We start from the raw sequence: 21,413 nt of genomic DNA, 5'->3' as shown, positions 1-21,413 counted from the left end.
GCACAACTGTCTTGTGGGCCTGGTGTCAAAGTAGAGGGTTCTGTCAGACTGTTTTAAGATGTGCATGCAAGCATGCACGCTCGAGTCATGCCCAACTCTTTGTGACCTATGAACTCTAGCCCACCAAGTTCCTCTGTCCATGGGATTCTCTAGGCAAGAATATTCACATGGGTTGCCATTTCCTCCTCCAAGGGCTTTTTCCAACCCAGGGATCAAACCCAGGAGTCCTGCATTGGCAGGTGGATTCTTTACCACTGAGCCACCTGGGAAGCATTTTTAAGATGTGGTCAATGTATTAATGACCCCATTGCTACTGAATAATGGATTCTATTTGTTATTTTCTTCAGCAAACCTTTATTAAACTCTTACTCTATGGCATACACAGGTGCTAGAAAGAGAACATGGCTTAAGGATGGCAATATGAAAATTTATCATTTAGGACAGGGTTTGGAAAACTATAGCTTACAGACCAAATCTAACTTGCAGCCTGTTTTAATAAATAAACTCTTATTGGAACACAGCCATACTCATGTATTTATATATTGACCATGGTAGCTGCTTTGGCTAAGTGAAGTTACAACAGAGATCATATGACCCACAAAGCCTAAAACATTTAAGATCTGACTTTTTCAGGAAAAAAAAAAGTTTGCTTATCTTCCAAATAGTAAAAGTCATAGCCTAAATTCATTACAGGTACACAATTGCTGAGTCAAGTTATCATCCATTCCAAATCCCCACGGTAATTGTTTCAGAGTCAAAACTAATTCATTGTCAGTAAATACACTGAGTATTTACTGTATCAGTAAATACTCAGTATTGTATCAGTATACTGATACAGATTAATATCAGTAAAGTCAACTGAGGTTAACTATCTGCCTTTAAGTCAAAGAGTTTTTCAAACTGACTTCCAACCCGGAATGTGCCTCAAGTGTTGCGTCATTGTTTTAATTCATAAGCAGAAGACCACAGCATATAGCCTGTTATTGATAGAACTTAGCCTTTGTTATCTGGTCATCTGTCTGAATATATATCTGAATATTTCTACCAAAGGAGATTCTCATGTAAAATCTAAAGTGCATTCTGACTTTGAACAACTTTGACCAGTTGCAAACTGATCAGTGAAAGTGTGCATGAAGTCCAAAGAAAGACAGGGCACATAGGATGGAGGCCTGATTCCGCCCCTTGCCAGGCTGGTGCCCTTGACTAGCATGCTTGCTCCACCTCCCAGACATCAGCCCTGTCCTGGGAGACGTCAGAGCGAATGTACAGTCCAGTCCTCCTCCTGGGGTCTCTACATGGTAAGGTCTTTGGCTTTGGGGATCTCAGAACATATCAGCAGGGAGATGACAGGGTCTTCTGCATAGTCATCCCTCATGGAGAAGTAGGAGCCCTCTCCCTGCCAGAAAGGAAGAGCAGATCACTGCTCCCCACATCCTCAGAGCACCACGAACCGGTATTGTGGTGTCATGTAGTGAACCAATTGCTTCCCTGAGGAAGGACTTCTCAAGAGGAATGAAGGGACCTATGCTTAGGTTAAACAAATGAGTTGTCAGTTCTAAATTGAAAAGAAGGGAAAAAATATTATGATGTTATTTGTCAAAATAGTTTTCCTTTCACAGATTCTATTTTCAAAAAGCTATTAGTCTTATGAAATATTATGAAACATTACTCATGAAATATTATTATTAATGTAGCTTGTATATTCTGACCCCCTTTGCATGGACATAAATATGAATAAATAATAATGAATGGCATTATTTTATATTGCAAGTTTTTATTTATTAAGATAGTTGAAAATATTCTGGTTTAACATTAACTCCAGCTGCTGTATTGTTCAATTATTCCATCCAAAATATTATAAATAATAATCATGACTGCTTTTAATGTTATCCCTTGAAGGGAGTAGATTACCTTCCCAGTGGAGAAACATTCACCATCCACTGAGGTTGATTTAAGGGAATAGCTCTTCTCATCCTCTGCCCTTCATCCTCCTTGGGATCCCAGGATTGGAGAATTCCTAGTTTGGGTTTGCCTTTCCATTCTGTGCCATGTATGTTGTGGCTCTAGTCGGCAATATCACTCTCCTTCATGTAATCCAGAATGATCCCACCTTGCATGAGCCCATGTACCTCTTTCTGGCCATGCTGGCTACCACTGACCTGGTCCTTACTTCCACACAACCTAAAATGCTGGCCATATTCTGGTTTCACAATCATGAGATTGAATACCATGCCTGCCTCATGCGGTTGTTCTTCATCCATGCCTTTTCTTCTGTGGAGTCTGGATTGCTCCTGGCTATGGCCTTGGACGGTTACGTGGCCATCTGCTTCCCACTGCATCACTCTAGTATCCTGACCCCATCCGTCATGGGTAAACTGGGGGCAGGTATGATAATGAGAGAGCTTCTGTGAGTGAGTCCCTTTTGTTTCATGGTGTCCAGGATGTGCTTCTGCCCCATTTGGATCATCCCCCAGTCATACTGTGAGCACATGGCTGTAATGAAGCTGGTGTGTGCTGACACTAGGGTTAATCATGCATGTGGGCTCTTTGCAGCCTTCTCTGTGGTTGGCTTTGATGTTTTTGTCATCAGTGTATCCTCTGTGATGATTTGGAGAACTGTGCTGTGGTTACCTTCAGGTGAAGCCCAGTTCAAAGCTTTTGGCACATGTGCCTCCCAAGTCATCTTGGCTTTTTATGTCCCTGCTTTCTTTACTTACCTCACCCACTGCTTTGGATATCAAGTGCCCTGAATGGTACATGTCATGTTAGCTATTCTCTGTCTCCTGGTACCTCCCATGCTCAACCCCATCATCTACAGAGTTAGAACGAAACAGATCATGGACAAGGTTGTTCAAGGATGTTGTAGAAAAGACCCTTGAGTCAAAGCTTAGGGATATAACCATCCCAGTCACCCCACTGATCTGGGGACATAAATATAGAAGGCTTAACATGATATTGCATGAAGAAGGCAATGGCAACCCACTCCAGTACTCTTGCCTCGAGAATCCCATGGATGGAGGAGCCTGGTAGCCTGGTAGGCTATAATCCATGGGGTTGCTAAGAGTCGGACACGACTGAGCGACTTCACTTTTACTTTTCTCTTTCATGCACTGGAAAGGAAATGGCAACCCACTCCAGTATTCTTGCCTGGAGAATCCCCCGACAGAGGAGCCTGTTGGGCTGCCGTCTATGGGGTCGCACAGAGTTGGACACGACTGATGCAACTTAGCAGCAGTAGCAGCAGCAACATGATATTGCATATTGTCAGAAGATCATCTCTATGAACAACTGATTCAGAAAATAGCCATCATCCTGAAGCAACAGGGGCAATTTTCAGGATATCCTGAATATGATTCTCTGAAAGAGGTTATCGATAATGAACACAGGGTTGACCTATGTTCATCATCATCAGAAAAGAGTAAAAGACATGCTCACCTATCAAATTTGTGAAGATCTGAAAAGAATATCATTTTCCACAGACAAACAAGATGACATTTCCTTTTGAATGGTTGGTAGAAGGATAAGCTGGTATACCTTGTGATAAAGGAATTTAGAAATTTCCATGGAAACTGTTTAAAAGTTCTGTATTTTCCCCAAGCTTGGAATTTATTTATAGTAATAGAATGTTAAAAATGATGTACAAAGACATATATGGATTCATTATTTATAAAAATAAGAGCAGGAAAACATTAAAATATTGATTTATAAGAAACCAGATATAGTAATGATCAATTGAATGTTATTTATTATTTAAATACTGTATTTTCAAAATGTGTAATGGTGTGGAAATGATCAAGATATAATGTGAAACTGAAAAAAGATTGCCCATATGGCTGATTTCAATTCTAAAAAGGAATATAGGTGCATAGAAATGGATTCAGGAAATGAATCCAAATGCTATAACTTTAATGATAGTACTGAGATTTGTGGAATTTGATGTTCTTTTTGCACCTTTTTGTATTTCTCAAAATTATTCATGATTGAAAAGTTTAGTTTCAGTGTGAGAAAAAAAAGTAATTGAAGTAACAGTAAAACTATACAGAAGAGGTTAATTCAATGCCAAAGCCTAGGGGGGCGGCGTGGACAATATGAGAGCATTAGGGACTCGGTAATAATTTCCAGAAATATAGACATAACATTGCTGCCATACATAATATTGCTCACAGTATCTTGAGACTGCTAATACTGAGAATTAGGTAGACTAAATGCTGGTCTCTCTTAACAAAATTTGCTGATGCTCTGCTGATAACTGATTTCAAATGAAATTTTGGAAAAAAATTGAGGAAGGAGTATCTCCTTGAAAATAACTGTTGTAGAGTTGAAGGTAGTAAGGAGGTCACTACAAATTTTGTTATTTATTAATATTGAATTTCCTTTTAAATGAAAAATTTAAGGTATATTAAAAACTACATGTCCTTCATTTTTTTCTTATTTTTTTCAACTTTTTTGAGTTGTATGAAGCATACATATATTTGCACATATTTACTGCATACATTTTGATGAGCTTGGACTTAGGCGTATACCTCTGATACCATCACCACAATCAAGGTGATAAACGTATGTGTCACCTTTACTGTATCTGTGTTTTTATTCTCATGCACTACTCTCTTGTCAAAGCCAATGGTGAAGAAGGTCCTAAAATAGAGACTTTTATGGTATTAAAACCAACATCAGATGAAGGTGCTTTAAGAGAAATCAAGAGTATTTGTTTTTCACAAGAGAACCAGCTAATGGAGAACCCTTCAGAAATGAATGGGTGAATTCTGAAGGATCTTGTCAGAATTCCTAAATTTTAGAGTTCTGAGGAACCATGATCCCCTTATTAGCAAATCAATAAATAATTCTGATTCTCTCTTTGTCTTTTAAAAATTATTTTATGGCTGTATAATTTGAAACAATAAAATGCAAATATTTGTAATACATAGTTTAATGAGTTTGTGCATGCATGTTTAGTCTCTTGAGTGGTGTCTGACTCTTTGTGACCTTATGGATTGTAGCTTGCCAGGCTTCTTTGTCCATGCAATTCTCCAGGTAAGAATACTGGATATGTGGCCATGCCCTCCTCCAGAGGATCTTCCTAACTCAGGGATTGAACCCAAGTCTCCTGTGTCTCCTGCATTGCAAGCATATTCTTTATCTACTGAGTCACCTAGGAAGCCCCAGTAGAATGAGTTCTGACTCATGTAAATGCCGGTGTGGGTACCAGCCCAATTAAGATATAGAACATTTCTATCACTTTGTAAAGATTTTTGCTGCCTCTTTGTATTCAAACACCCACTTCATCCCAAGCAGGCAATTCCTGATCTAATTTCTTTCTCTCTATATTATTATTTTTCCTTCCAAAACTTGAGCCTTGTCTCTAGCTCAGAATACAGCTTTTCAGATTCATCCATACTGTTGCGTGTATGAGTGATTCATTTCCTATTATTGCTCAATAGTATGTTTTGTTTTTTCTACATACCTCAATTGTTATCTTTCTCCCTTCCTTCAGCCCTAATTTACATATGCTCTTATATCTATATAAAATATGATACATTCATTTTTCATTTATTTGAACTTTAAAGCAAGTCAGTTTTGATTGAAATGTATTTAAATACGTGTTATTCAATAGAGAATCTAAAATATATACTATGACTAGGAAAAAATAATGACATTATTCTACATAACTAAACACGTATCAATGGCACCCCACTCCAATACTCTTGCCTGGAAAATCTCATGGACGGAAGAGCCTGATAGGCTGCAGTCCATGGGGTCGCTAAGAGTCAGATATGACTGAGTGACTTCACTTTCACTTTTCACTTTCTTGCATTGGAGAAGGAAATGGCAACCTACTCCAGTGTTCTTGCCTGGAGAATCCCAAGGACGGGGGAGCCTGGTGGGCTGCCGTCTATGGGGTCGCAGAGTTGGACACGACTGAAGCGACTTAGAAGCAGCAAACACGTATCACTGTAAAAGAAGGCATTTATTCAATAAAATAAATTATTTTATTTGATTCAATATGTCATATTTTGTTTAATTTATATTGGACCATGGATTTCTGGGAAAACTTTCTCATATCACTAGCATTCAAATTATCTTCCATTTTGCTCACTAGGAGGATAAAGACAAGCTTTCAGCATCATCTCACTAATGACTTTCTGCTAATTATTCTTAATGGTGCTAAAAGCTTTCAAAATTTCATGAGCATGCAAACATACTAAACTTCTTGTTAAAATGAAAATTCTCTTTCATTATGTCTGAGGGCAGGCCTGAATCAGGAATTTCTGACAACAGTTCCGCTCTGAGGCCCTATTTTGTGCAAGACTTTAATACATTCTGCACTTTTAAAGGCATGTTGGAATGCTCTTTTCCTGAGATTACTTTACATGGCACCCTTCAGTAATTTATACTTAGTTAACAATTCTAATTGGTTGTTGAACTCTTTTGCATATATGTTTCTCTTTGCTAAAATACATAATTCAATGTTAATCAGAAAAATATGGATTTGAGGCTTAAATGATAAATTTTCTGTGTGTTCTGCCGGTGTAAAATGTCTCTCTGTTTTTTTTCCATTTACACTCCATTGATAGATTGACTATATATACAGAATTACTAGGCTTTAAATAATTTTCTTTGAACACTTTAAGGTTAAATACAGTGAATGAGAGTAAAGTCAGCATTCTGGTTCTGTGTGTCTACACTCTAAAACCTTAACCTATCTGTGCCTTAGATTCTCTACCTGTACAGTGAGAAGGTTGATACCTATTTCATTGGGTTGTTGTAGAGAATATATAACTACACAGTTTAAAATCCTCTAGAGTACAATCTGGCACAGAGAAACTATTAAACAAATGTCACACATTTGTTACTAGGCCTGAGTAGCCTAAAACTAAATGTTGTCTTTCTTTTGAAGTTGATAAGTTCCATATTTTAAAGCCTTAGTCTCCAGTCTTTATCCTGGAACTCTGAAATTCCACAATATTATTTTCACAAATACGTTTTCTTTGTTTTTTCCCTTCTTTACTGAGTACTGTTTTATTGGACAAATGTTGCAAAATTTCATTAATCTCTGATTGACAGATACTTGGGTTTCTATATTTTAGCCGTTATTATGTACACAGCTACTTTAAATATGCTCTTTTTCTCAACTGAAATATAGTTGAATCACAAAGTTATGATATTCTTACTTTTTGATGTAAGTATTAACCAATTACTTGTTGTATGCAACTTGAAGTGGACCTGCTTTATCAAAATATGCCTGACTTTGTTAGAAGTAGCCAAAAAGATTCCTGATCAGGTTGTCCTCAGTGCCTGAGGGCCCCAGGTGCCCCACAGTTTTTTTTTAACACTTAGAGTTGCTAATGCATTTTGCTTAGTTATTCTAATGATTTTGTATTTGTGTCTATTTGTGGTTTGAGTTTTCATTTCCCTAATGAATAATGAGTTGAGCATATTTTCATGCATGTACTAGATGCTCCTTTACTTCCCTTTGTGAAGTGTCTCTTAAATCACAGGCTTAGATTTTAATGAGTTCTTTATCTCTCTATTGTGAGATTTTGTTTTTCAGATACAAGCAATGTGATTATTTTCTTCATCTGTGGGTTTCTTTTTTACCTTTGTATCTTTTGTAGTTTGATAAAGTTCAAATGCTGATTTTTTTTCTTCAAAATCTCGTTTGTGTCCTAAGAAATCTTTGCTTTCCTTCAGTTCATGACAATATTATCCTATTAATTTTTCTCAATAATATTTATAGTTTTAGCTTCTAAATTTAGGTTTATACTGTATTGCAAATAAAGATGTTTTATATTGAGGTAAGAATTAAATTTCATTTTGTTTTTTATACAAATACCCAGTTGTTCTAGCCACATATTTTTCTGTCACTGAAGTTCATTGATTTCTCTGATGAAAATTACTTAGTTATATTTGGGGCTGTTTCTGACTTCTTCCTGATTTTCTTCCACAGTGTATTGGTCTATTCTCAGATAAAGAAAAGATCACCTCTTGGGTATGTGGAACACTAAGCATGTGTGTTCTGCAGGATCATATGTAGATGAACAATTTCCTTAGAACTATATTAAAAAAATCCAATGGATCACGTTAAGTGAATTATTTATAGATGATATCTTAGAATAATGTATAAAAATGCATTTATTGTTATATAGGTTTGCAATGGTTCGCTTAACAATGTAACAAAAGCTGAGTAGCTTAAACAACAGAAATTGATTGTGTCACAGTTTTGGAACTTAGAAGTCCAAGATTAAGGTGTCAGCAGGGCTGATTCCTTCTAATGGCTCTGAAGAAGAACCTGTATCTTGCATCTCTCCTAGCTTCTGGTGATTTTCTGGAAACCATGTCATATAAACATATTACCATAATCTCTGACTTCATGTATACATGGCATTCTCTTTGTGTGCAAGTCTCAGTTCAGTTCAGTTCACTTCAGCTCAATAGCTCAGGCAAGTCTGACTCTTTGCAATCCCATGGACTACAGCATGCCAGGCTTCCCTGTCCATCACCAACTGCTGAAGCATACTCAAACTCATGTCCATCGAGTTGGAGATGCCATCCAACCATCTCAAACTCTGCCATCACCTTCTCCTGCCACCTTCAATCTTTCCCAGCATCAGGGTCTTTTCAAATGAGTCAGCTCTTCGCATCAGGTGGCCAAAGTATTGGAGTTTCAGATTTAGCATCAGTCCTTCCAATGAATATTCAGGACTGATTTCCTTTAGGATGGACTGGTTGGCTCTCCTTGCAGTCCAAGAGACTCTCAAGAGTCTTCTCTATCATCACGGTTCAGAAGCATCAATTCTTCAGGGGTCAGATTTCTTTATAGTCCAACTCTCATATCCATACATGACTTCTTGAAAAACCGTAACTTTGACTAGGACTTTATCAGCAAAGCAATGTCTCTGCTTTTTAATATGCTGTCTAGGTTGGTCATAGCTTTACTTCCAAGGAGCAAGCATCATTTAATTTCATGGCTGCAGTCACCATCCCCAGTGATTTTGGAGCCCCCAAAAATAAAGTTTGACACTGTTTCCACTGTTTCCCCATCTATTTCCCATGAATTGATGGGATTAGATGACATGATCTTCATTTTCTGAATGTGGAGTTTTAAGCCAGCTTTTTCACTCTCTTCTTTCACTTTCATCAAGAGGCTCTTTACTTCTTATTCAATTTCTTCCATAAAGGTGGTGTCATCTGCATATCTGAGCTTATTGATATTTCTCCTGGAAATCTTGATTACAGCTTGTGCCTCATACAGCCCAGCATTTCACATGATGTACTCTGCATATAAGTTAAATAAGCAGGGTGACAATATACAGCCTTGATGTACTCCTTTCCTGATTTGGAACCAGTCTGTTGTTCTATGTCCAGTTCCAACTCTTGCTTCTTGACCTGCATACAGATTCCTCAGGAGGCAGGTCAAGTGGTCTGGTATTCCCATCTTGAAGAATTTTCCACAGTTTTCTGTGATCCTGAAAGTCAAAGGCTTTGGTATAGTCAATAAAGCAGAAGTAGATGTTTTCTGGAAATCTCTTGCTTTTTCCATGATCTAGAGGATGTTGGCAATTTGATCTCTGGTTCCTCTGCCTTTTCTAAATTCAGCTTGAACATCTTGAAGTTCACGGTTCACATATTGTTGTCGCCTGGTTGGAGAATTTTGAACATTCCTTTGCTAGCATGTGAAAAGAGTGCAATTGTGCAGTAGTTTGAACATTCTTTGGCATTGGCTTTCATTGGTATTGAAATGAACACTGACCTTTTCCAGTCCTGTGGCCATTGCTGAGTCTTTCAAATATACTGGCATACTGAGTGCAGCATTTTTACAAAATCATCTCTCAGAATGTGAAATAGCTCAACTGGAATTCCATCACCTCCACTAGCTTTGTCCATAGTGATGCTTCCTAAGGCTCATTTGACTTTGCAGTCCAGGATGTCTGGCTCTAAGTGAGTGATCACACCATCGTGGTTATCTAGGTTGTGAAGATCTTTTTTGTATACTTCTTCTGTGTATTCTTGTCACCTCTTCTTAATATCTTCTGCTTCTATTAGGTCCATATCATTTCTGTCCTTTATTGTGACCATCTTTGCATGCAATGTTGTCTTGGTATCTCTAATTTTCTTGAAGAGATCTCTAGTCTCCCATTTTATTGTTTTCCTCTATTTCTTTGCATTGATCACTAAAAAAGGCTTTCTTATCTCTCCTTGTTATTCTTTGGAACTCTGCATTCAGATGGGTATATCTTTTTTTTTTTCTCCTTTGCCTTTAGTGTCTCTTCTTTTCTCAGCTAGTTGTAAGGCCTCCTCAGACTACCATTTTGCCCTTTTGCATTTCTTTTCCTTGGGGATGGTCTTGATCACCGCCTCCTGTACAATGTCACAAATGCCTGTCCATAATTCTTCAGGCACTCTGCCTATCAGATCTCATCCCTTCAATCTATTTGTTAGTTCCACTGTATAATTGTAAAGGATTCAATTTAGGTTGTACCTGAATGGTCTAGTGGTTTTCCCTACTTTCTTTAATTTAAGTCTGAATTTGTCAAGAAGGAGTTCATGATCTGAGCCACAGTCAGCTCTTGGTCTTGTTTCACTGACTCTATAGAGCTTCTCCATATTTGGCTGCAAAGAATATAATCAATCTGATTTCGATATTGACCATATGGTGATGTCCATGTGTAGAGTTTTTTTCTCTTGTGTTGTTGGAAGAGGGAGTTTGTTAAGACCAGTGCATCCTCTTGGGAAAACTCTATTAGCTTTTGCCCTTCTTCATTTTGTACTCCAAAGCCAAATTTGTCTGTTACCCCAGGTATCTCTTGACTTCCTACTTTTGCATTCCAGTCCCCTATAAGGGAAAGGACATCTTTTTTGGATGTTAGTTCTAGAAAGTCTTGTATGTCTACATAGTATCATTCATCTTCAGCTTCTTTATTATTACCTGTTGGGGCATATACTTGTATTACTGTGATATTGAATGGTTTGCCTTGGAAATGAACTGAGATCATTCTGTCATTTTTGAGATTGCATTCAAGTATTGCATCCTGGACTCTTTTGTTGACCATGATGGCTACTCCATTTCTTCTAAGGGATTCTTGCCCACAGTAGTAAATATAATGGCCATCTAGGTTAAATTGGCCCATTCCAGTCCATTTTACTTCACTGATTCCTAAAATGTTAATGTTCACTCTTGCCATCTCCTGTTTGACCACTTCCAATTTACCTTAAGATTTAATCCTAACATTTTACCTAACATTCCAGGTTCCTATGCTATATTGTTCTTTACAGCATTGGACTTTACTTCCATCACCAGTCACATCCACAACTGGGTGTTGTTTTTGCTTTGGCTCTGTTTCTTCATTCTTTCTTAAGTTACTCCTCCTCTCTTCTCCAACAGCATATTGGACACCTACTGACCTCGGGAGATCATCTTTCAGTGTCCTATCATTTTGCCTTTTCATACTGTTCATGGAGTTCTCAAGGCAAGAATACTGAAGTGGTTTTCATTGCCTTCTCCAGTGGACCACGTTTTGTCAAAACATCTCCACCATGACCCATCCATCTAAGCTAAATCAAGATGGCAGAGTAGAAGGACATGCACTTATCTTCACTCATCTTCCCTTGCAAGAAATCCAAAATTATAACTCACTGCTTAATAACCGTCTACAGGAAAATGTTGGATCCCACCAAAAAAAGGACAAAGGACAAAGGACAAGGACAAAGGAGAAGCCCCAGCAAGATGATAGAAGGGGTGAAATTGCATTTAGAATCAAACCCCATACCCATCAGAGATGCTCAGTGGGCTCAAACAAAACCTTGTGCACACCAGGACACCCCACAGAGACTAAGCCAGACCTGCATTTGAGTGTGGAGGTATGAGTCAGCAGTGGCCTGCCACAAGGACAGGAGCTCTGGATGCAGCAGACCTGGGTATGGCATAAGCCCTCTAGGAGGAGGTCGCCATTAATCCCACCATAGAGCCACTAAAACTTTCACAGGACTGGGGAAATAGAGTCTTGGAGGGCACAAACAAAACCTTGTGCACACCAGGACCCAGGAGAAAGGAGCAGAGACCTCACAAGAAACTGACTCAGATTTGCCCATGAGTGTCCAGGGGTCTCAGATGGAGGCATGGGTCAGCGGTGGCCTGCTGAAGGGTCGGGTGCACTGAGTGTGGCAGTGTGTGTATGGAACCTTTTGAAGGAGGTCACCATTATCTTCATTACCTCCACCATAGTTTGGGCCATGCCCATTAACAGAAAATTGGATTAAAGATTTAATTAAGAAATGGTGTTTCAGGAAGTGGGATAACTTTAGAGTCCACTGGTTGATGGCTCGATGGCTTAATGGCAGGCAATATTCTTTTCTGACTGAAATGGCAGGTGACGTTGTTTCCTCCACATGTATAGTGACCTTGCCCTCACAGAGCCCTGCTATCACACTAAAATGTATACTTCATGCAAATAATTATTTGTCCTTGCACATATATACAATTTCACATACATACATGCTCAAGAAAATCCACTCCTTGACACACATATTTATTACTATCACTCAGATATACACATCAATATACATGATAAATGAACACACTTGCACATTGCACAAAATATCCCTTCACTTGTAAATATACATACTCGGGCAAAAAATAAAATACATACATATAGATAAACTTACACTCATACGATCAGTGGACATGAATTTGAGCAAACTCCAGGAGACAATGAAGGACAGGGAAGCCTGGTGTCCTGCAATCTTTTGGGTCACAAAGTGTCAGACACGTCTTAGTAACTGAACAAAAACAATCTCAGCAACACACATTGTTATGTGTGCATTCAAATGCACACATATAGAGAATTCACACATGTAGAGAAGAAGGGAGATTTAGGGGTTAATGCTTCCACTTTTAGTCTCCAGGCTTAGAGGAAGTCAGTTCAAGTATGAAGCAGTGGGACCTAGGAGGGCAGAGAGAACTAGTGCTTGGGGGAAGGGAAAATGTAAACACTCACAGGTTTTAATGAGGCTCCATTCAGTGTTCTCTGTTACAAATTGTTTTACAGAAGCCGTTTAGAGTTGTGTCCAGTAAAGTTGGAGTTGGTGAGAGATAAAGCAGAGTTTTCAGTGATGGGTGCCTTGGGCCCCAGTTATCTCTGCCCATCCCAGGGAACAATAGGACTCAGAGTCTTCAAGGAGCTAGAGGCATGGTGTGCTCTATGCAGAATGGCCTGACTCACTGGGGGCTCCAAGCCCAGAGATCATGACTGCTGATCCCCAGCCTGAGATGGGAAGAAGGCTTGCTGCTTATTCTGTGTCCTCCAGGAAAATTATAGAAAAGTAGAAGGACTACCTCCTTACACAATCCATCCAGGAAGGAGGTGGATCAGGACCCCATACTACTCTAGTATTATGGTTCTGGGTCTTAGTTTTAAATGCCCAAAGTAATAAAACAGAGTGTAAAATTCCTGGAAGCTGTTCTTTAGCAAGATTTCAGCCCATTTAGTCTTTATCCCTTTGGGTTTGAGCAATGTGGATTGCCCTGATATTTTATCAGGTGAGTGATAGTGAAGGTACCAGATTTCAAAGGAACACAGCAGAAAGTGCAGAGAGGAAAGAGAGGCACCTCTCAAGAAGCTCCCATCTTCCACTCAGACTTGAATTTCAGGTCAGCTCTGCTCCTCCACTGTTGACCCAAGAAAGAAAATCTGAGACCTGAATGTCAGAGCCAACAGAATAGAATAGAGTGAAGAAGTTGAGAGGCATCACTTATGAGGGACCTTTGGTCTGTGAAAAGGCCATGGGAGAGTCTGGAAAATAGATCCATCAGTGGAGAGAAACTAGTTTTGAAAGAAGCTACAGTATATGAGTAGCTGAACCCTGGTTGAGAAGAGAGTCACCACCCCAAAGGGAGTTTATATAACAAGGGAGTTTCTATTAAGGTTCGTGGGCAGATTGAATGAAGATGCCATTCAGCAGCCTATACTCAGAGATGCCAGAAAATCCACCTGGAACCTATTGTAGAGGCATCCAGTTCAATGACTTAGTGGGATTCCAGATTCAAATGCAGATCTATCTGTAATTCACTAAACAATTTCACAAGTTCCTTTTGTATCTGGCTTTTTCATGACAGGGCAACAATCACTGCTGTATCCTATCAGCATGGGTGTTCCAATCAGTCACTACCTAGCAGAGGGAGTATTGTGGATCACCAAGACCACTGGGTGTGGAGCTGTGCACCTGGCACTAATTTACTGTGTAATTTTGGGCAAATCATGTAGCTACCCTGAGTTCTGTTTCTCTAGTTGTAAATAAAGATGCAGAGGCTTTATGAGAGAAACAATAAAATGCAAAAGTGTAAAGTGTTGTATCTACAAAGATAGCAATATCTTTCAGAATTAATCAAAGAGATTATTATTCACTTTGATAAATTTATATCCAGCATCATCACCAGTACCCACTGAAATAGTGAATATGACCCAAGTATGCTTTTCCAAGTGACCTTCAGCCTCAGTGACTGTGTCCTTGCAATTGAAGAGTAACATACAGGAGGTGAAAAGAGGAAAATGAGGGAGTCTCTAGAGTAAACACAATATATGACTGTTTGAGAACATCAGGCCAGGTCAAAGGGGATAACACACAGCCCTGGTGCCCAGATAATGTATGTGTTTCTGAATGTCTTTTCATTTTTTGTTTATGATTGGTGACTTTGTTTTTAATTGCTAAGCCTTGTGTGTGTGTGTGTGTGTGTGTGTGTGTGTGTGTGTGTCTTAGTTGCTCAGTCATGTCCGACTCTTTGAGACCCCATGAACTATAGCCCATCAGAGTTGTGTCCGACCCCATGGACTGTAGCCTGCCAGGCTCCTCTGTCCATGGGATTTTCCAGGCCAATGATACTAGAGTGGGTTGCCATTTTCTTCTCCAGGGGATGGATCTTCCCCACCCAGGGATTGAAGCTGTGTCTTCTGCATTGGCAGGCAGATTCTTTACCACTGAGCCACCTGGAAAGCCCCGAATATCTATTATCTAGGAAGGATGATAAAGTTTTCAATTTAGAGCAGGACTTATAGAATCTTAGTTCCACTTCTTTCACAATGTTACAAACCTAGAGAAAATCAGAAAGACGCTAGGTTTACTTCAGATCATGCATAAACCCTTCTTGGGAACCACTGAGTCATGTGAATGAATGAAACATTTGTCTATACCCAGAGGTGATTTGATAAAGGGGGCTTGAAAAGATACTCTCCTTGACTATATCTTTCTGTTATGAAGGAGGTAAGAGCTAATGTTTTGAAACAAAGACTTGTGTCAACTGAGATTAAATTGTGTAAAGATACTGGGTAAGAACCACATGTGTTTTTTGCCATTGACTCTGAGATACACAGTGGTCAGCAGTGGGATCAGACACAAGCATCAATCCTTGTGATACCAGCAAATACCAGCAGAGGATGATGTTCCCAAAGTCAAACCCTGGCCAGCAGGGCAACCACTAGCGTGAGAAATGGACATAACTGTCTTCTGGGTTTGGAGCCAATGTAGAAGGCTCTGTCAGACAGTTTAAGATAGGGAAAATTGGTTCATGACTCCATTGCTACTGAATAATGACCTTTATTTGTTAGTTTCTTCAGCCAATATTGATTAATTCCCTTTCTTTTCAAAGCAGAGGTTCTAGGAAGAGAGCACAGCTCAGGGATAAATTCATGAAATTTATCACATAGGACAAGGATTTAAAAACTATAGCCTGCACCAGCTCCACTTTATAGCACGGTTTTAAAAAGAAAGTTCTGTTGGAGCACAGCCACACCCACAAGTTAGATATTGACTAAGGCTTCTTTCATGCTACAATACCCATGCTAACTAGTTTTAACAGAGATTCTATGGCCCACAGAGCCTAAAATATTCATGATTTGACCAAGGAAAGTTTTTTGATTCTCTAACTGAGGAGTCATATGCTAAATCCATTAAAGGTGCACAATTGGTCAGTCCTTTACCTACCAACCCAAATCTTCACAGTAATTTTCTTAGAGTTAAAACTAATAATAAATACACTCTATGGTCCTTTAAGTCAAAGTGTTTTCCAGAGTGACTTCCAACTTTGAAAAGTGGCATAAGTGTTGCTGCTGTTTTAATTCAGGAGCGTGAGGCCCCAGCATGGAGACTGTTGTTTATAGATCTCTGTCTACTTCATCAGGATGTCTGTGTATACATCTAAGTATTTCCATAGAAGAAAAAAAAGGGATTCTCATGTAAAAATTCAAATACATTCTGGCTCTGAACACTCGTAATACAGGTCAGTCCAAGTGTGTATGAAATTAGGAGAAAAACAGGGCACGTGGGGTAGAAGCCGGGCTCAGGCCCTAACAAGCTTGGTGCCCTTGGCTAGTGTGCTTGCCCCACCTTCTAGAGACCAGCCCTGTCCTGGAAGGGGTTAGGGGGAAGGCATGACTGGACCTCCTCTTGGGGCCTCAAGAACACAGTAGATCCTTGGCTTTGGGAGTCTCAGAAGCTAACAGCAGGGAGATGATGGGGTCAGCTGCATACGTATCCCCCCTCAGAGAAGCAGGAGCCCTCTCCCGGCTGGAACAGCAAGGACAGATCACTGATCCCTAAATCCTCAGAGCGTGTGTCCTCCAGAAACTGATTCCTCGTTGTGGTGTAGTGAACCAACTGCTTCCCTGAGTTAGGGATTTCCAACAGGGATGAAATGACCTATGCGGAAGTTTAAGCAAATCAGTTGTCAGTTCTTACTAGAAGACAGGGACAGAATTAATATGGAATTATTTTTAAATTTTCCTTCTACATGTTCTCATTTCAAAAAAATTTTGTTTCTTATAAAATATCATGGTTGCAGCTAGTGGTGTGTTCTGGTCGCATATTCAAGAACATAAATGTAAGTAATGAACACAGATTAGCATCATTTTATATTGCAAAATTTTACTTATTAAAATAGCTGAAGTTATTCTGGTTTGCCATTCAACTTTTACCTTATTATTCAATTCTTATATCTAAATATAATAAATAATAATAAAGATTTATCTTAATTAATTAATTATCTTAATTAATTATCTTAATCTACTCTCCTGCAGAGAGTAGATTACCTTTCCAGTGAGGAAATATAAGCCAGAGTGCAATGCTGACTTCAGGGAACAGCTCTTCTGATCCTGTGTCCTTCATCCTGCTTGGGATCCCAGGATTGGAGAATTCCCAGTTTGGGGTTGCCTTTCCATTCTGTGCCATGTATGTTGTGGCTCTAGTCGGCAATATCACTCTCCTTCATGTAATCCGAACTGATTCCACCTTGCATGAGCCCATGTACCTCTTTCTGGCCATGCTGGCTACCACTGACCTGGTCCTCTCCACTTCCACACAACCTAAAATGCTGGCCATATTCTGGTTTCACGATCATGAGATTGAATATCATGCCTGCCTCATCCAGTTGTTCCTCATCCATGCCTTTTCTTCAGTCGAGTCCGGATTGCTCATGGCTATGGCCTTGGACTGTTATGTGGCTGTCTGCTTCCCACTGCATCACTCTAGTATCCTGACCCCATCTGTTGTGGGTAAACTGGGGGAAGGTATGATGATGAAAGGGCTGCTGTGGGTGAGTCCTTTCTGTTTCATGGTGTCTAGGATGCCCTTCTGCCCCAATCGGATCATCCCCAGTCATACTGTGAGCACATGGCTGTGCTGAAGTTGATGTGTGCTGACACTAGAGTTAATCGTGCATATGGGCTTTTTGCGGCCTTCTCTGTGGTTGGCTTTGACATTATTGTCATCAGTGTATCCTATGCAATGATTCTGAGAACAGTGCTACAGTTACCCTCAGGTGAAGCCCGGCTCAAGGCTTTTGGCACATGTGCCTCCCGTATCTGTGTCATCTTGGCTTTCTATATCCCAGCTCTCTTTACTTTCCTTACCCACCGCTTTGGACATCATGTGCCCCGCGTGGTACACATCATGTTGGCTATTCTCTATCTCCTGGTACCTCCCATGCTCAACCCCATATCTATGGAGTTAGAACCAAACAGATCAGGGACAGGGTAATTCAATGATGTTGTGGAAAAGACCCCTGAGTCAAAGCATAGGGCTTCAACCACCCCAATCACCCCACTGATCTGGGAATATAAATGCAGAAGTTTGCCAGGATGTCACATATCATCACAAAGTCATCTCTGTGAACAACTGGCTCAGAGATCAGCCACCCTCCCAAAGTAAGAGGAACACTTTTCCGGATACCCTGAAAGTGGTGACTGATAATGAATACAAGTTTTACCTATGTTTGATCGCTTACAGTGAATGATGTTGGATTTGTGATCTCCAAAGAAGAGGATTTAGCTTCAGGATCAGGGACCAGGCTTAATCACTCAGAGCTCTTGAGTGATAGTTTTATTACAGTGAAAAAGGACAGAGAAACCTTCTGACATAGACATCAGAAGGGGGCAGAGAGTGCCCCACTCGTAGCCTTAGCAATTGGTTATTACATAAATCAAAAGAATGTCTCAAGGTCGTAAAGGTCTTACCAGACCCACTCCCACAATATACATTTTAAGATGTCAGGATTATTCAGAAGGTTCTTAAGGAGAAACATGTCCTCCAGCAGGATACATTGTTGTAACATAATCATTCTTACAGAGTTTAAGGAAAAACTCCTTGAACAAGATGAGTTGATTTTTTGTGTAATCATTAGCTCTGTGCTTAAAGAAAAAACTGATTTATGTGACTAAGATGAAGGAATGTAGGAAAAAAAAAAAAAAGTTTGTCCTATTCTCCTCCTCAAGAACCCCAGACCCCTTTCTCTTTCTCGGGGACCCCAGCCTTCTTATCAACCCTGCTTTTTTACTATGCCAAAGGCTTTGACTGTGTGGATCACAATAAACTGTGGAAAATTCTTAAAGAGATGGGAATACCAGACCACCTTACCTGCCTGCTGCAAAACCTGCATGCAGGTCAAGAAGCAACAGTTGGAACCAGACATGGAACAACAGATCGGTTCCAAATCGGGAAAGGAGTACGTCAAAGCTGTGTATTATTACCCTGCTTATTTTAATTATATGCAGAGTACATCATGTGAAATGCTGGGCTGGATGAAGCACAAACTGGAATCAAGATTACCAGGAGAAATATCAATATCCTCAGATATGCAGATGACACCACCCTTATGGCAAAAAGTGAAGAAGAACTAAAGAACTTCTTGATGAAAGTGAAAGAGGAGAGTGAAAAAGGCATGAAAGTGAAAAGTGAAAGTAAAGTCTCTCAGTCAGACTATGTTAAACCTTTGGACATTATAAAAACCTCTGTTCATGAGTTTTGCTCTATTATACTAACCTCTGATCTTGAGTACAGGGCTCAAGATCATGTCCTTTCAGTGCCTTATAGAGGGGCTTTAACATGAGCCTGTAGTTTGGGACCCAAATCCCACAGAACCCTGCCTCCAGTAAGGAGAGTGGATCCCCACCCTGCTCCAGCACTATTGTTCTGGGCTTTAGTTTTAGCTACCCTAAACAGAGTCTAAATTTCCCTGAAGCTATTGCTTAGCAAGATCTCAGCCCATTTTAGTCTTTATCCCTTCAGGGTTGAGCAACTTGGACTGAACTGAAATTTCACCTAGTGAGTGAGTGTGAAGGCACCAGATTCCCTAGGAACTCAGCAGAAAGTACAGGGAGGAAAGAGAGGTGCCTCTCAAGGGCTCCCATCTCCCACTCAGCTCTGCTCCTGATCTGAGAGCTGAAAATCAGAGCCAGTGAATGGAATGAGGAAGCTGAGAAGCATCTCTTAGGAGGGAACTTTGGTCTTTGAAAAGGCCAATGGAGAATCTGGGAAATAGAATCAGCAGAGAGAAACTGGCTTTTAAAAGCAACTACAGTAAATGAGTAGCTGAACCCTGCTTGAGAAGAGAGTCACCACCCCTAAAAGAGTTTGTGGAACAGGTGAGTTCACTATTAAGGCTCATGGGCAGACGCTGATAAAGATGCCTTCCTAGAGAAAGCAGTATGTAATCTGAGATTTCAGAAGAGCAGCCTGGAACCTATTGTAGAGTCATCCAGCCCAGGACTAGGAAGGAGCCAGGTTTAAATGCAGATCTATATGTAATTCAGTATACAGTTTCACAGATCTCCTTTTTATCTGGCTTTTTCATGATGACAGGGCAACAATCTCTGCTGTAACCAACCAGAGTGGGTGTTCCAATCAATCACTTCCTAGCAGAGGCAGTGCTGTGGACCACCCAGAGCACTGGATATGGCACTGTGCACTTGGCACAAATTTACTATGTGGTCTTGGGCAAATCATGTAACTGCACTGAGCTCTGTTTTTCTCATTTTAAATACAGATGCAAAGGTTTTGTGAGAGAAACAATAAAATGTAAAAGTGTATGGTGTAATATCTACAAAAACAGCAATGCTTTCCACAGTCAATCAAAGAGATCATTGTTCACTCTGATAAATTATGTCTTTAGCCAGACTCTCCACCAGTGCTCAGGGCAGGGATGAAGATGGTACAAGTTATGCTTTTGCTGGTGCATCTGAGGCTCAGTGACTACATCCTCACAAGTGAAGAGTGATATACAGAAGGCAAAAAGGAGGGAGAGAGCCTGTAGCTCCAACAGAATATATGACTATTTGCAAAGGTCAGGCCAGGCAGAAGGAAATAAAACCCTAGATAGTGGGTGTGTATTTCTGAATGTCACTATAATCCAGATAGGAGTATATGGTTTGAGCAAGCCTATAGTTATTACCTGTCGTTTTTGAGATTGCATCTATGTACTGCACTTCGGACTCTTTTGTTGACCTTGATGGCCACTCCATTTCTTCTGAGGGATTCCTGCCCACAGTAGTAGATATAAGGGTCATCTGAGTTAAATTCACCCATTCCAGTCCATTTCAGTTTGCTGATTCCTAGAATGTCGACATTCACTCTTGCCATCTCTTGTTTGACCACTTCCAATTTGCCTTGATTTATGGACCTGACATTCCAGGTTCCTATGCAATATTGCTCTTTACAGCATCGGACCTTGCTTCTATCACAAGTCACATCCACAGCTGGGTATTCTTTTTGCTTTGGCTCCATCCCTTCCTTCTTTCTGGAGTTATTTCTCCACTGATCTCCAGCAGCATATTGGGCACCTACTGACCTAGGGAGTTCCTCTTTCAGTATCATATCATTTTGCCTTTTCATACTGTTCATGGGGTTCTCAAGGCAAGAATACTGAAGTGGTTTGCCATTTCCTTCTCCAGTGGACCACATTCTGTCAGATCTCTCCACCATGACCCGCCCATCTTGGGTTGCCCCACAGGCATGGCTTAGTTTCATTGAGTTAGACAAGGCTGTGGTCCTAGTGTGTTTAGATTGACTAGTTTTCTGTGAATATGGTTTTAGTGTGTTTGCCCTCTGATGCCCTCTTGCAACACCTACCATCTTACTTGGGTTTCTCTTACCTT

General features: G+C 40.1%; 2 pseudogenes; both read left to right on the top strand.

Moving 5' to 3' along the window:
• Positions 1,926 to 2,879, top strand: OR52R9P (olfactory receptor family 52 subfamily R member 9, pseudogene; annotated as a pseudogene).
• On the top strand, positions 17,108 to 18,029 carry OR52R1FP (olfactory receptor family 52 subfamily R member 1F, pseudogene; annotated as a pseudogene).

The sequence above is a fragment of the Bos taurus genome, chromosome 15, assembly GCF_002263795.3.
Source record: "Bos taurus isolate L1 Dominette 01449 registration number 42190680 breed Hereford chromosome 15, ARS-UCD2.0, whole genome shotgun sequence".
Lineage (NCBI taxonomy): Eukaryota > Metazoa > Chordata > Mammalia > Artiodactyla > Bovidae > Bos > Bos taurus.
Note: the sequence above shows the minus strand (reverse complement) of the source record. Positions and strands in the feature narration are given on the sequence as shown.